The 15,949-nt window shown below is 46.7% G+C and overlaps 1 protein-coding gene across 2 annotated transcripts in view; it reads right to left on the bottom strand.

Moving 5' to 3' along the window:
- Positions 1-15,949, bottom strand: part of ITGA1 (integrin subunit alpha 1) — a 134,014-nt gene that overhangs the window by 98,851 nt on the left and 19,214 nt on the right. Inside the window, exon 1 of one of the 2 annotated variants that reach the window (XM_053297217.1) lies at positions 2,034-2,116. The exons of the other annotated variant lie outside the window; for it this stretch is intronic. The gene's annotated coding sequence lies outside the window, so the exon portion shown is untranslated. Of the gene's footprint in view, positions 1-2,033; positions 2,117-15,949 lie in introns of those variants that run through there. 2 annotated transcript variants of the gene reach the window in all.

The raw sequence follows: 15,949 nt of genomic DNA, 5'->3' as shown, positions 1-15,949 counted from the left end.
TTTTTTACACTGCAAAAGGGGGAGTCTTTCTCCTTACCCCCCATCATGGTGAGGGGCCTCTGGAGCCCTTCAGGTCAGGGTCAGGTCAATGACCTGGGTGCGCCACTGGGGATGACTGTACAAATCTATGGTGCAGCCATATCTAGAATACTGTGTTCTGAAAAGGAGAGAAAAGGAGAGAAGAGAGAAAAGGAGAGAAAATTGTGGGAGGGGGAACCTGCATTGCTGGTTAAGGTACAAAAAAGAGCAACCAAAGTGGTCAGGAGGTTGGAGCACCCTTCCTGTGAGAAAAAGCTTAAGTGTCTGGAGCTTTTTAGGGTCAGTTCAGGGTGTCCCTCAATCATGTGAGGGGGCTATTCATTTGAATCACCGCCCCCATATGCATTCCCAATACCTTTTAAAACAGGTATTGGAAGTGCAAGTAGAGGCATGCCCCACTACAGCACCTTTGTTTATGTCTGCCCTGTACCGAGATTTTTTTTTTTAGCCTACTTTCCAGGAGGCTTATGATATCACCTGGCATCCCATATGTGTGTGTGTCCATCTGTGTGTGTCACCCCTCCCCCAACTTCTCAATGCCTGGACCAATATGAACCAAACCTGGTACAGCTTTAGGGGCCCAAAGGGACACTTCAGTGGCAGAGTGTGTGATGATGTCTTCCACCCCAATTCAATATGGTGAACATGTAAACATTTGAGGTTCAAGTGGGCTAATTTGTGAACCACCTATCTGATTTGAACCAAAATTGCTACAGCCATAGGGACATATAGGGATGCCTCAATGGCATAATTTGTGATGATATCATCGATCCCAATTCAAGATGGTTGACACATGAATGTTTGAGGCGCAAGTGGGATAACTTGTGAACCGTTTAACCAATTTGAACCAAATTTGGTACTGTTGTAGTGAGTGACACACAGGGACACCTCAATGGCATGGTTTGTGATGATGTCATTTACTTCAGGGTGGTACATGCATGAACATATGAAATTGAGCACAATTGAGCTAACTTGTGAACTGCCTAACTGATTTGAACCAAATTTGCTACAGGTGTAGGGACACATAGGAATGGCTCAAGGGTGTAGTTTGAAATGATGTCATCCACCCTGATTCAAGATGGTATGCATGTGAATGTTTGAGGTGCAAGTGGGAACCAATTTGGACCAAATTTGGTACAGCTGTAGGGACATATAGGGTCACCTCAAATGCATAGTTTGTGATGATGTCATCCACCCCAATTCAAGATGGTGGATGCATGAACGTTTGAGGGACAAGTGGGCTAACTTGTGCACTGCCTAACCGATTTGGACCAAATTTAGTCCAAATAGTGATAGGAAAATAGGCAGATTAGTTCTTACTAAAACAACTTGTCTTATCTCTGAGATTTTGTTACCCGGCACTGTTTTCCCATGCACAATAAGAATATAATTTTGTCTTACCCAATCAGACTTGCCTTTTCTGGTAAGGTTTTCTGATAAAGAATTTAATTTTTCAGTACCCTGTCAGATTTCATTACTGGGTCAAGCTTGAGTTGTGGGCACAAAAAAGAAAGCAACTTCCTTTGATCATACTGAGCATGCTCCATTGCATTTGAGCATCTCAGTTGCAGAGTAAGATAATCTCACAGATAAGGGGGGAAATCTTGCTACACCAACCCTTATTTGAGAGAAAAGAAGAGCTGGAAACGGAACATGATAAATGTACGTAACTGAATGAAACTGAAGTGTTTGGCAGTAGATTAATGGGGACACTTATTCAAACAACATATTTAACGAGGCTGTTCACACAAGCAGCCCTACCAAGGCTTGCACAGCCCTACCCGGGTAGGGCTGCTCCTGTGGAGTGCTAGGATCGGGTGCTGCCCCACCAGGTACCCTGGGTATGTTGCCCAGGCTTTTACTGAGGTAGAAGGGTGGGAAATGCCCTTCTACCCCAGTCCCCAGTTGTGAGCATGCTTGGGCTGCTTGCAACCCAAGTGTGCACAAAACTGGTTGTCAAGAGTGCCCAGCAGCAGGGGAATCCCCCGATGTACCAGGTTCCTGGTGTGGTGCATTGTGGGATGCTGGAGGACTTCCTTCTCCAGCTTCTGGCTCTGCTGCTCACTGAGGTTCAGCTTATCTGTCACATTGAAGGGCAGAGCTGTAAGGGAAAGGAAATTGTGTACAGAGAGGCAGAGAGGAGCCGTATCCGCACCCACTCTCCCCAACAAAGTTGTGTGCACAACAGCAGTGTATGGAATTCATTGCCCCAAGGTGTGCCGATGGTCACTAGGTTAGATATGTCTATCAGATAGGTACAGATATTTATTTACGACCCATGGTCAGCTTACAAAACAACTAAAGAATGGTAGAATACAGAAATCCTCCGAAGGTTAACAGTTGCTAGAAAATAATAAAACATCAGTCACATACAGTACCAATCAAAGATTTAACTAGCAATTGCTAACAATAAATATAAATATAAACTAAAAATCCAGGAAGAACATACACATGAAATTAAAAAACTGACGTAACCACATAGCATTAGAGCAAAACTTCACCACCTTATCCTCTCTAATAAAACGCTTGGTGTCCGTCCGTGGACGGACACCAAGTGTGTGTTCGTGCCTTCCTTGGTGGTTCTGGGCATGCGCGGAGCGAATGCCCAGAACACGCCGAGGGAGGCATGACCGCCAGCACCCGGCGGCCATGTTGGGCGGCCAGAAGCAGCCGCTCAGAAGAAGCCGGGAAGAGGCGGCGAGGGGAACGGTGGGGCCAGAAGCGGCCGCCGCGAAGATAGGAAAGAGGCGGAGGGGAAAGAGGCGGTGGGGGAAAGCCGGCCGAGGTGGTGGCGGAGCCACCGCCAAGGCCTGGCGTCACCGCTAAAGCCGGCGGGGGGGGGGGGAGAACCTTGGGGCCCAACTTCCCCGCACTACAGCCCGACATCCCCGCACCCCCCCCATGAACAAGGGCCAACATGGCCCAGGAAAATGCCACCGCGGCGGCCACCGCCAACCGCCCTCCCAGGAGCACGATCCCGCCTTTCCCGCTCCCCCACACATGAACAAGGGCCAACATGGCCCAGGAAAATGCCTCCGCAGCCGCAGCCGCCGCCGCCGCCAACCACCCTCCCAGGAGCCCGATCCCGCCTTCCCCGCTCCCCCACACATGAACAAGGGCCAACATGGCCCAGGAAAATGCCTCCGCGGCCGCCGCCACCAACCGCCCACCCAGCTGCCCGAGATCTCCTTACCCAAGGAAAAAGGAGCTCACGAAAAGAGCTCCTCTCTCAGCAAAGACACTGCCCAGACTGCCGCTGGGTGCCCTTTACGCCCAATGCAACAGTCCGAGAAGAGGCTTGGCCGAGAAATGAGCTCTGCTTGCGAGCTCCTTTCTCCGTCGCATTCAAAACAGTGAGTAAAGTTGCCGGGGGGGGGAGCGCAAGACTCTTCTGGGCAGGGGAGAGGGGGAAGGGGGGAGGGCAAGTGCGGGGGGGAGGGCAAGAGGGAGGGTTGGAGGGGGGAGGGCAAGAGGGACTGGGGCAGGGAGGAGGGCAATAGGGAGTGGGGGGAGGGCAAGAGGGAGTGGGGCAGGGAGGAGGAGGGAGGGCCAAGAGAGAGTGGGTCAGGGTGGAGGGGCAAGAGGGAGTAGGGCAGGGGGGAGGGCAAGAAGGAGTGGGGCAGGGGGGAAGAGGGAGGGCCAAGAGGGAGTGGGTCAGGGTGGAGGGGCAAGAGGGAGTGGGACATGGGGAGGGGAGAGGGCAAGAGGGAGTGGGGCAGGGGGGAGGTGGAAGGGCAAGAGGGAGTGGGGCAAGAGGGAGTGGGTCAGGGGGGAGGGCAAGAGGGAGTGGGGCAGGAGGAGGGGAAAGGGCAAGAGGGGGAAGGGCAAGAGGGAGTTAGGCAGGGGGAGGGGGAAAGGAAGGGCAAGAGGGAGTGGGGTGGCAGGAGGAACTGGGGCAGGAGGCTGACAGGAAGGGGAGGGTGCGAGCGGGGTGGGAGGGGGAGGAAGAGAGGCCAGAGTGTGGGGCAGGAGGGAGGGTGGGACAGGAGAGACAAACAAACACACACACACAAAGAAAAAAAAGATGAAGAACACATAAAGGGGGGTAAAAAGGCTAGCGCCCGTTATTATAATGGGCTTAAAAATACTAGTATGTAATAGTTGGAGATTGATCTGCCAAAAGATAAGAGACACAAAAATCTTCTGAGCATCCTGGAAAGGGTGCCAGACAAGGAGATATCAGGAGGCATCTTATCTTTCTGTTAAACAGACAACGAAGCAATACATGTTGGATGGTTTCAATCTCCTTATAAACACAGGGGCAGATTCTATCATCCCTAGGTATGTTCTTTATTCTCTCCGCCAGCATAGCCGACAGGAGCAGGTCATACCTTGCTCTAAAGAAAGCACCGGTTCTCTAGAGTATACAGATAAGTAGTGGGACCCTTGACAGCAGTGCATAAACCTAGTCTCCTTCTCGAACATTCTGGGATCATGGAAAGCTTGTGTTGATATTCAGTATCCAGGATTCTCTGCTTCAGAGCCTATAGAGCTTGATTATGGCTCAACAAAACCAGATAATCCATGGAGAATCCAAATGACAGAATTTTAGCATGGATTGCCTGGGCGCAAGAAGACTGAAAACTATCAGCCAAAATCGCCATAATCCATCCTTGAGGAGAGAAATTCATCCTAAGCCAAAATGCTAGGATCAACATCCAAGCTCTAGCTTCAATTCTCAGAACACCCTGATCAAATCTCAATGCCACAGAATGAGCACATCTTGGTGCTCTTAGTATTGCCCTAAGAAATTTATTTTGCACAGCTTCCAGGAGTTTATAGGAAGGATAGGGGCCCAACTGCGCGCCATACAGTAACTGACTCCTGGCTTTGGCTGCAAACAGCTTAAGAGCTGCCGGTATGATCTCCCCTCCTCCAGTATGAAAAAACCTTCCGTATAGCTTGAGAACTTCTCTGAGCCATCAGTGTAACATATTCTATATGGGCCTTTCAGGTCCCTCTGGCATGCAAGACCACTCCCAGATATTTATATGTATAAACCTGCTCAAGCTGATGATTATCTATCGACCATCGAAATAATTTGGGTCTTCTCGCAAATACCATAACCTTCAACTTCTGATAGTTAATGGAGAGCTGGTTAGTTCTACAATAGAGAGCCAGACATCTCGAGGCTCTTCTGAGGCCAACTGGCAATCTTGCCATAATAGCAGCAGCATCCGCATATAATAGTAGAGGCATGTTGACTCCTACAATAGATGGAGAGTGAAAACTAGAGTCCTGTAAACAAGGGGCAAGATCATTAATAAAAATATTAAATAGCATAGGAGCTAAGATGCACCCTTTTCTGACTCCTTTACAAGTAGGGATCGGCAGAGATAAAGCTCCTTTAGGATGAGGTCTTATTCTAATATTCGAATTTTCATGAAGCTGTTGTATCAAAAAAAAGCAGCTGCTTATCAATGTTGGTTTGCCTCAGCTTCTCCCAGTGTCTATCAACAACTATTAGTTATGATGACTCCATGGGAGGCAAAGTATACATGGAATTTCAAAGGCAGTATGCCACAAAATACCAGTTGTTGGGAAGCAATAGCAGAAAAGGGCTATTGCTTTCACCTTGCTTATGTGCTTCTCAGAAGCATTTGATCTGCCAATGTGAGAAGCAGGATGCTGGAATAGATTACCTATGGTCTGATCCAGCAGGGTTCTTCCTATATTCACATATTTACCAAGGAATCTGCCCCAGAAAGAAAATGCACTTATGTTTTCTCCAGCATGTAATATATTAAATACCATTGTAACAATACTGTATGTTAAGCACCAAAAGCTTAGAGTTTGAACCAGGAGTCTTCATTCTGTATAAGTCAAGTTACGATGAATAGGCGGCCCATACAAATACAGTCCTGCTCTTCTGCAACTTCCATTCCTTTCAAAGGGACTTGTAGTGAAGATGTTTGTAGGATTCACAATGCATTTTATGAGGCCATAATCAAACCTTTCAGTGCCTTTTATAGTTGTTTATGTTGATAAAAGAACCAAATTATTGCTTGTAAAAGTCTACCTGTTTCCATTAGTGCTCTTATGATCCCGGGGAAAACAGCAAACAATGAAAAAAAAAGTTTAAAAAGTTATCGACAGTAAAGGAAGGTGAGGGGGAGGGAGATATTGTAGACTTTGTGTTATGAACAAGAAATCACACCACAGCATTTCTTTGTTCGCACAAAACAGCTTTTAAAGTTATTCGAAAAACTGTATGTAAAGAAAACAATTGTCATCAGCAACTGTATTCTGTAGATAGTGAAGTATCTGTTTACTTATCTGATATAAGTCAGTTCCCATTATTCCATCACACTTTAGTCAGGCCAAGCAACATGTCCCAGGGGCAATGCAGATAGGAGTAGGCTTAATACTTAATAGCTGGGGCCACCAGGGACATGGGAGGAGAGCTGGTCTTGTGGCAGCAAGAATGAATTGTTCCCTTTGCTAAACAGAGTCCACCCTGGTTTGCATTTGAATGGGAGAATACATGTGTGCACACTGTAAGATATTCCCCTTGCTCTGGGAAGAGCACCTGCATGTTTGCATGCAGAGGGTTCCAAGTTCCCTCCCTGGCATCTCCAAGATAGGGCTGAAAGAGCCTCCTGCCTGCAACCTTGGAGAGGCTGCTACCAGTCTGTGTAGGTAATACTGGATGGACCAAGGGTCTGACTTGGTATAAGGCAGCTTCCTATGTTCCTAAAGGGCAAATTTAAGCCTATTCAAATTGTAGTGGCATCCCAGGGGTGTCTCTTTACTTTCTCTCATGTAAGCAAATAGTTGCCATTCACTTCTATGTGGGAATTAAAGAACTGCACCTAGACCACATCAAATCAAGCAAAGCATGCCTTGGGCAGCTGATACTGGATGATCCAGTCCTTACTGACACCACACATGTGCAAGGTGCACAGAAACATATTGCATATCAGGTATCTGTGCAATGTATTAAATCTTCCTCCATACGCAGTATCTTTGAATTTTATTAGTTCTCCAGGTTAGAATATTGTAATGCGCTCTATGTAGGGCTGCCTTTAAAGACAGCTGAGCACTGTTTTTAAAAGTTTGAATAATTTAAAAACTACTTTAAAAAAAATTGGCACAAAATGTGGCTGTTAGGATTATTGGCTAGAGCAGGATGCTCAGTCCACATTACACCACTTTTGTATTAGTTTCATTGATTGCCAATTCCCTTGCAGCCCAATTTAAGGTGTTGGCTTTCATTGTTATAGCTTAAACAGTCTGGTACCAATTCATATTCCCATATGAACCTGTCTGAGCCCTTTGAGCAGCAACTGAGATCTTCCTCACTGGCCCACTTCTAACCCTTGGGAGAGAGGGGGCTATATCCTCTCTATGGGTGTCTCAGAACCTTTGAAGTGCAACAATTGGTAAACCACCAATAGCTGTAACACCTGAACTTTTGGGGAGTGCATATTTTCCATCATCCCCCTAGAGTCTTCATAAGCCACCTCTGTCACCTCTGACTGCCCAGCTGCCTGGATGAGAAGATGTCATACCCCACAGGGACAAGGCAGGCCCTATTTGATCACTACAAAACATCTGAAGAGTAGCAGATGAATAGCAACAGCAGAGCAATATCTGTAGCCTGGGGGTAGGGGTGTGCACGGAACTGCACACCTGCGGTCCGGCACTGTGGAGGGGGTCCCTTTTTTACTTACCCTCCCGCCACTTTGCCCCCTCCAGCGCCCGTAGTTATTGTAGAAATTGGGGCGGCAGGATACCTCCCCGCCGCCCCTTCTTGCTCCGCAATTCAAAAGGCTGCAACAAGCCTTCTGTGCACGCGCACGTCGCGCGGAGCGCGAGCTTCACGTCGACCCGACGCGACGGGTAGACCGGGCCTCCGACCGCCGGGATGAGGTCGGAGGCCCAGTCTACCCGTCGCGTCGGGTCGACGTGAAGCTCGCGCGCCGCGCCGCGTGCACAGAAGGCTTGTTGCAGCCTTTTGAATTGCGGAGCAAGAAGGAGCGGCAGGGAGGTATCCTGCCGCCCCAATTTCTACAATAACTACGGGCGCTGGAGGGGGCAAAGTGGCTGGAGGGGTAAGTAAACCCTCCCAGCCCTTAAAGGGACCCCCTCCACCCGGACCGGACCGGCCAGGTCCGAACCGGTCAGGATGGTACAGAGGCCTTTACAATGGCCTCTGGACCGGTCCAGACCCACCCCTACCTGGGGGTGGGTATATTCAGAGGTGTATCTAGGGGAAATAGTGCCTAGGGCAAGCACTGAAATTGCGGGTCCTCCCAACCAACCACCCTGCCAAGCTAAAGTTTCCAGATCTCTTAGCCTCTCCACAGTGGGAAGGTGCTGCAACTCAGTGGTAATTTGGGTCAACTCTTTTCTTCCTACATTCTTCACAAGGTCATCTACTGGCAGGTCTCCTCCTTGTCTCTTTTGCAGTTCCCATTACTGTGCCTTCTACCAGCTTCTCCTGATTTCCTGAACAGCCCCCTACTCTCCTGCTCTACTTAATACACTTCCCCACCCCTGCCCCTCCTCCAAGTCTCCTCGCATGTCCTCAACCCACCTAACAGCACTTTATCTTCCTCCTCCACTGACTGGTGGTTCTTCCTTAATCCATCCACCTCACCCATTGCAAATCTCTTTCCCACCTTTTCTGTTTGAGTAGAAACTAGGCTTGAGCCCGAAACATTTCGGCGGCCATTGAAAAGGCCGCCGAAACGTTTTGGGTGGTGGGGGCGATTCGGCGTTTCGGCGCCGTCGGGGGTAGGGCTTTAAGGGCGGGGGAGAGTGTACTCACACACACACCGCCGCATTTCCCCCACCGGCGCTCTCGGAATTAGAAGCCCCTCAGGACGGCAGCGTTCCTCCCTGCCGTCCCGTTGCCCCCGTCGGCTGGAAGTGGCCGGAAGTCCCATTCGTGCGTGCGCCCGTCATGCGCGCGCACGACGGGCGCACGCGCGAATGGGACTTCCGGCCACTTCCGGCCAATGGGGGCAACGGGACGGCAGGGAGGAATGCTGCCGTCCCGAGGGGCTTCTAATTGCGAGAGCGCCGGCGGGGGAAATGCGGCGGGGGTGTGAGTACACTCTCCCCCGCCCTTAAAGCCCTACCCCCGCCGTGCCGAACAACCTTTCGTGCACATCCCTAGTAGAAACTCTGGCTTGGAGCCACACTTGCTTGAGCAGAATGACATTTGCACAAGGGAACTTTTCTGCCACCTCCTCCCTGCTGCAGGCCCTGGGCAACCTGAGAAGCTGTGTTTGAGGGTCAAAGCAAAGAACTTCAGAAATGATGTGAAATGGAGCACAAGAGGCCACAGGGCAAGGAGGGAATCCCCCAAAGTCAACAAAAGCCACCTTTCATGAGCAGAGCTCTATTCATGGATGTTGCCTGTGCCCTTTAAACATAATTCCTCTCTCTGCAGGAAATGCCCCATAGCCCACCCCATTCACTTCCAGAGAGGCTTAGGGGACTGCAGTGGGGTGGAGGTGGGAAAGATCTCTTGTGTGTGAATTGTTCTGCTCATGCAAGTCTGGATCCTGTGCTTTGTCTGTCAGTACAGCACACCTTAAGTGGTGCAGCGGGGAAATGCTTGACCAACAAGCAGAAGGTTGCCGGTTCAAATCCACGCTGGCACTATATCAGGCAGCAACGTTACAGGAAGATGCAGAAAGGCATCATCTCATACTCAGAGGCGTATCTAGGAAAAATAGCACCTAGGGCAAGCACTGAAATTGTGCCTCGTGTCCAAACATTTGACACCAATCTTTCAGATAACTTCATTCATTCATTCATTCATTCATTCAATTTATATACCGCCCTTCCAAAAATGGCTCAGGGCGGTTTACACAAAGTAATAATAAATAAATAAGATGGATCCCTGTCCCCAAAGGGCTCACAATCTAAAGAGAAACACAAGATAGACACCAGCAACAGTCACTGGAGGTACTGTGCTGGGGGTGGATAGGACCAGTTACTCTCCCCCTGCTAAATAAAGAGAATCACCATATTAAAAGGTGCCTCTTTGCCAAGTTAGCAAGGGTTTTCCATAATATCAGCTCAAAAATAAAAGTCAAGCTCGTTAATCTTTTAATATTTCAAAAACTATTTAGCAGTGGACATAGCCAGACCCTAACATGCTGGAAAACTACAAATTTCAGTATGCTGGGGCTCATGAAATACCCAAATACTATGTGGAGGTGTACTTGTAAAATTAAACAGAAGTGCCTGTCAAATTCTCTACTATGCATTGTAGCATCACTATTACATAGGTTTTAAAAAATAAATGGAGCATTTGGCTTTTCCCAGATACTCTGAAAATAATTAAAGGATATGCAGAGTAAACTGTGTCAAAGACTGTTGTCTTTGAATTTCAAAGACAAACTCACCATTAATAGCCATATTATTAAGACATCACATGTTATGTCTTATGTTCATATCATGTTCTTATCATGGAGGAGAGGTCTATCAATGGCTACTAGTTGGAGGACCTCCAGCCTCAAAGGCAGGATGCCTCTGAGCACCAGTTGCAGGGGAGTAACAGCAGGAGAGAGGGCATGCCCTCAACTCCTGCCTGTGGCTTCTAGCCGCATCTGGTGGGCCACTGTGTGAAACAGGTTGCTGGCCTAGATGGGCCTTGGGCCTGATCCAGCAGGGCTGTTCTTATGTTCACATTTAACTTACTTATCACAAGAAGCGAAGTAAGAGCAACAAATGAATATAATCCTAACTCATAAGCTTCAGATCAGTATTCACAAGCCCTGATTCTCTGTACATAGTGCCAAACTGAATATGCATACAGTGAGTTATATTATATTATTATTATTTTTAATTTAGATGTAATTTTTTTTAAAAAAATTACCTATAGCCCCTTTGGCTGTGTGTGTGTGTGGGGGGGCGGTCTGCAAAGGTTCACTCTCCCCCTGCCAGCCTCTTAATTCACTGCCGCAGCCCACCCCGGGTTGATTTTTGGGCCCGTTTGGGCCTGCAAAGATCGGTGTGGTGGCCATTTTGGAGGCTGGCATGCATGCTAACTTGGAAGCTGCTGTTCATGCTAACCCCTGCTAACTTGGCAAAGAGGCACCTTTTAACATGGTGGTTCTCTTTATTTAGCAGGGGGAGAGTAACTGGCCCTGTCCACCCCCAGCACAGTACCTCCAGTGACTGTTGCTGGTGTCTATCTTGTGTTTCTTTTTAGATTGTGAGCCCTTTGGGGACAGGGTTTGATCTTATTTATTTTTTATTTCTCCTTGTAAACCACCCGGAGCCATTTTTTGGAAGGGCGGTATAGAAATCAAATGAATGAATGAATGAATGAATGCTTAAATGGCCTCTGAGAGGCCTGGCATGGCCTAGGGCCTTGCAGGGACCATTTGAGCATGTGCAGTGGCCAATTTTAATTTTTTTTTTAATGGCCACCGAAAACAAAATAGCCATGGCGCATGCTCAAATGGCCTCTGTGAGGCCTGGCATGACCCCTCAGAGGTCATTTGAGCATGCATGGTGGCCATTTTTTTTTAAAAAAAATTCATTTTTAAAAATGGCGCCCCCCTTCAAGTGGCACCCGGGGCACATGCCCTGCCTGCCCCACACTAGATATGCCCCTGGGCATATTAAATAATCTCCCAATCAATCAATTTATCAATCACCAGGGTTAAAAAAACCTTTTTGTGTGTGTATACTATGTCATCATCAGTCACCTGGGGTGCCTGTTCTCAGGAAGAATGGCGGGATATAAATATTTCATAAATACATTAAAAATAGATTTGGTGGACACTAGAAACAGGGACTTTTCAGTAGTGGCACCTCATATTTGGAATTCTTTCCCAGAGAGATCCAACAGTCTCCCTCTTTGGCTTTCTTTAGATGATTGCTAAGGACATTTTTATTCCACAAAACTTATTAATGCTGTTTATTTTTAGTAAAAGATATTGGTCAACTTGCTTCCTAAAGAAGTGTTGATGCTGCGAGGCAGGTGTGATTTTAATCACTATCTCAGTACTTCCCAACCAGGGTTCCTCCAGATATTGTTGAACCACAACTCCCATCATCCCCAGCTACAATTTATTGTGTCTGGGAATGCTGGGAATTGTCATTCAGCAACATCTGGTGGAATCCTGGTTGAGAACCACTACACTATCTCCTTCCCTATGAAGCTAACAGTGGCTTCATGGTTTATTACAGTCTATGACCAGCACAACAAGGAAATAGAATAGAGGCTTCTAAATATGAAGATTGTGCAGCCCTCCAGGGACATAATTTCGGGAGTCAACTGGCTTCAGGGAGAAAGAGAGTGATGAAAATTGTCCCTCCCCCATAGCAGTGTGCTATCCCTGCACCCATGTTTTGTTAATTTGCATATCAGCCACTATTTGTACGCTGCTACTTTTCATTGTTTTTTATTTAACTCCATTTTCACTGTGCTTTTATTGTTTATGATTTTTAAAGATATATTTTGTTAGTTGCCCTGGGTTCATTTTGAAGAAGGGGAGGATATACTTCTTAAAAAACAAACAACAATTAATTCTGAAATCAACACACCCATTATTTTCTATGGAACTGTGTTCTGCTCTGTAAGTCTTTTGACATCCCAGCTTTTACTTTTATTTTACAAAAGAACTAGAATCAGAAACAAAGGGATAAATTATAAAGTTGCACAATATTATGCCAGTTTATGATGAACACAATGCATCCTGACTTCTTGATTTTTGCTGCTAAACACATGCCATTAAACAGGCATAGACATATGGGTTCAAAAACTGTTGCCAGCTCAAAATACATTCTCATTTGTGCTCCAGAGATCTTGAATAGGGGTCCTTGTCCTATGAATATAAGCATTTAGGACTGTAGTATTAAAAAACCACAACTAGAGCTCATAGTGCTATTAATTTCAAAGTTGGCTAAACACCAGTATTTCAGATAAAACCTACAAAGCTTTCAATTTTTCCAGCAAACAACTTAAATACGTCTATCAATTCCTATTGGACATAAAGGAGCTTTTGTTTAACTTTGCTTCCCGCTTCTCTCTCTTAATCTTTAACCTTTGCAGAAAAAGATCTGACTTTCTGGACAAATTCCAATCAACAACAAAAATAAGCATTCTTTTTATTAAAAGTAGACAATTATCCAGTAGAGCAAGACAGTATTAAACGTCATGGAAATGGTTCCAGATTCAGTAATCAGAACTTGTTCAGATTTAATTCAACCATGTCAAGCTTTGTTCAAATTCACAAATAAAAGCTTTCTTTACTGGAGTGAACAAAGTTATTTGCATTGGCTGTGACTTTACAATGCTGTGTTACTACTGATACATGTAGTAACTCAAAGGTTTCTGAACAGACATTACTGCTATGGTAAGGAGAACTCTTTATTGAAGATAGAATTCTAGAAAATGGAACTTGCTCAGTTGAACAAGACCCTAGACATAGGAACACAGGAAGCCGCCTTTTACCTAGCCAGACCATTGTTCCATATAGCTCAGTACTGCAAACATAAACTGGCAGCGGCTACTCCAAGGCTTCAAGCAGGAATCTCTCTCAGCCCTATCTGAAGATGCCAGGGAGGGAATTTGGAACCTTCTGCACACAAGCATGAAGATGCTCCACCCAGAGCAGCCCCAGAATATCTCACGTGTAGCTAGGGGTGTGCACAAAACCAGTTGGCCCGGTTTAGTTCGAGTATGAACTGAACTCGAACCGGACCAGTTTGGTTTTGCACTCCCTTGAACACCCCCCCCCATTTGGTTTGAGGGGATTTGAATATATATTTAAAAATCAACTTATCCCTTCCGAGGGTGCTGCCATGATCGGGGTGGGTGGGGGGTGTGTCTCTGGAAGTTGTAGGGTGACCTGGCTATGCAGAGGCCCATTGGGCATGCACAGCGGTCTCCAAAATGGCCGACGCAACAGAGGGGATGGTCCTGAATGGGCCGAAGACCACCCAAACCAGGCAATTTCTGGCAATAATGGAGGCCGGCAGGGGAGGGGGAACCTCCAGAGGGGGTAAGTTGATTTTTTTTAACTGCCCAGTTTGGGGGGTTTAGCTCAATGCTGAACCAAACCGAAGAGGAGGGTTTGTCTCGACATCAAGCTGCCGAACTGGTTCAGTTCTGAACCAGTTTGTACATCCCTACACATAGCCTCCCATTCAAAGGCAAACCAGGGGCTTAGCAAAGGGGACAATCCATGCTTACTGCCAGAAGACCATCTCTGGTCACTGGACATGTCTTTACTACAGATGGCTTTCAAAGAGTTAAATAAGATAAATGGTAAGGATGGTAATATTATGAGACTAATGTTGCAAAACAGAGCAAAATAGGCCCTACAAGGTTAGCTCTTGGAGAACCATCTCAGATTTGAAAATGTGCACCCCATGCCACCAATGTGTTCCCTCTAACAGGGGTTCCAAGTTGTTGTCTACAACTCTCATAATCCCCAAGCAAAAGCCATTGCAATTTGGGATTATGAGAGTTGTAATCATCAACATCTGGGAATCCCTGTTAGAGGGAACATTGGTTGAAGGTGTAGGATTTTGAATGCTTCAGGAATCCATGCATTACATTTCTTAGCCTTGTAGTGTTTAATCAAAGAGCAAATCGAATCAAGTTGGGTTTGGTGGTAAATGGGAACTAATTTGATTCAACTGAGAAATGAACATTATACCCAGTAGGCTCAGGAACAAACTAGAGAAGACTCTAGAGATCCTTTATATTGCTTTTTCAAAAGCAACTGCCAGGCCCCTCAATTTGGATCATGTGGCACTTGGGGAAGTGGAGGTTCACGCACACACGCACACACACTTTGCTTTTGTGCATTGTGGTACACATAAGAACATAACAGCCCTGCTTGATCAGGCCCAAGGCTCATCTAATCCAGCATCCTGTTTCACACAGTGGCCCACCAGATGCCACTGGAAGCCTACAGGCAGGAGCTGAGGACATGCCCTCTCTCCTGCTGTTACTCCGCTGCAACTGGTACTTAGAGGCATCCTGCCTTTGAGGCAGGAGGTGGCCTATAGCTCTCTGACAAGAAGCCATGGCTATACCTCTCCTCCATGAAGTTATCCAAATCCCTCTTAAAACCATCCAGGTTGTTGGCTGTCACATCTTGTGGCAGAGAATTCCACAAGTTGATTATGTGTTGTGTGAAAAACTACTTCCATTTGTTGGTCCTAAATTTCTTGGCAATCAATATCATGGGATGACCCTTGGTTCTAGTGCTATGTGAGAGGGAGCAGAATTGCTCTCTATCCACTTTCTCCACATCATGCATGATTTTATAGACCTCTGTCATCTCCCTGCAGTCATCATTTTTCTAAACTAAAAAGCCCCAGGTGTTGTAGCCTTGCATCATAAGGAAGGTGCTCTAGGCCCCTGATCATCTTGGTTGCCCTCTTCTGCACCTTTTCCAGTTCTACAATGTCCTTCTTTAGATGTGGTGACCAAGATTGTATGCAGTACTCCAAGTGTGGCCGCACCATAGTTTTGTATAAGGGCATTATAATATTAGCAGTTCTATTTCAAATCCCCTTCCTAATGATTCCTAGCATAGAATTGGCCTTTTTCACAGCTGCCACACATTGAGTCGACACTTTCAACAAGCTGTCCATCATGACCCTAAAATCCTTCTCCTGGTCAGTCACCAACAGCTCAGATCCTCTCAGCATATTCGTCACAATGTGCATCACTTTACACTTGCCAGCATTGAACCGTATTTGCCATTTTGTCACCCACTCACTCCGTTCGGAGATATTCTTTTGAAGCTCCTCACAATTGGATTTCACTACCCTAAATAGTTTGGTGTCATCTGCAAATTTGGCCAGCTTTCTGCTTATCCCAACTTCTAGATCATTTATGAATAAATTAAAAAGCACCAGCCTGAGTACAGATCCGTGGAGGACCCCACTTCTTATTTTCCAGTGAGTGCATGCACTCAGT

Source organism: Hemicordylus capensis, chromosome 2, assembly GCF_027244095.1.
Source record: "Hemicordylus capensis ecotype Gifberg chromosome 2, rHemCap1.1.pri, whole genome shotgun sequence".
In the NCBI taxonomy this organism is placed as follows: Eukaryota; Metazoa; Chordata; class Lepidosauria; order Squamata; family Cordylidae; genus Hemicordylus; species Hemicordylus capensis.
Note: the sequence above shows the minus strand (reverse complement) of the source record. Positions and strands in the feature narration are given on the sequence as shown.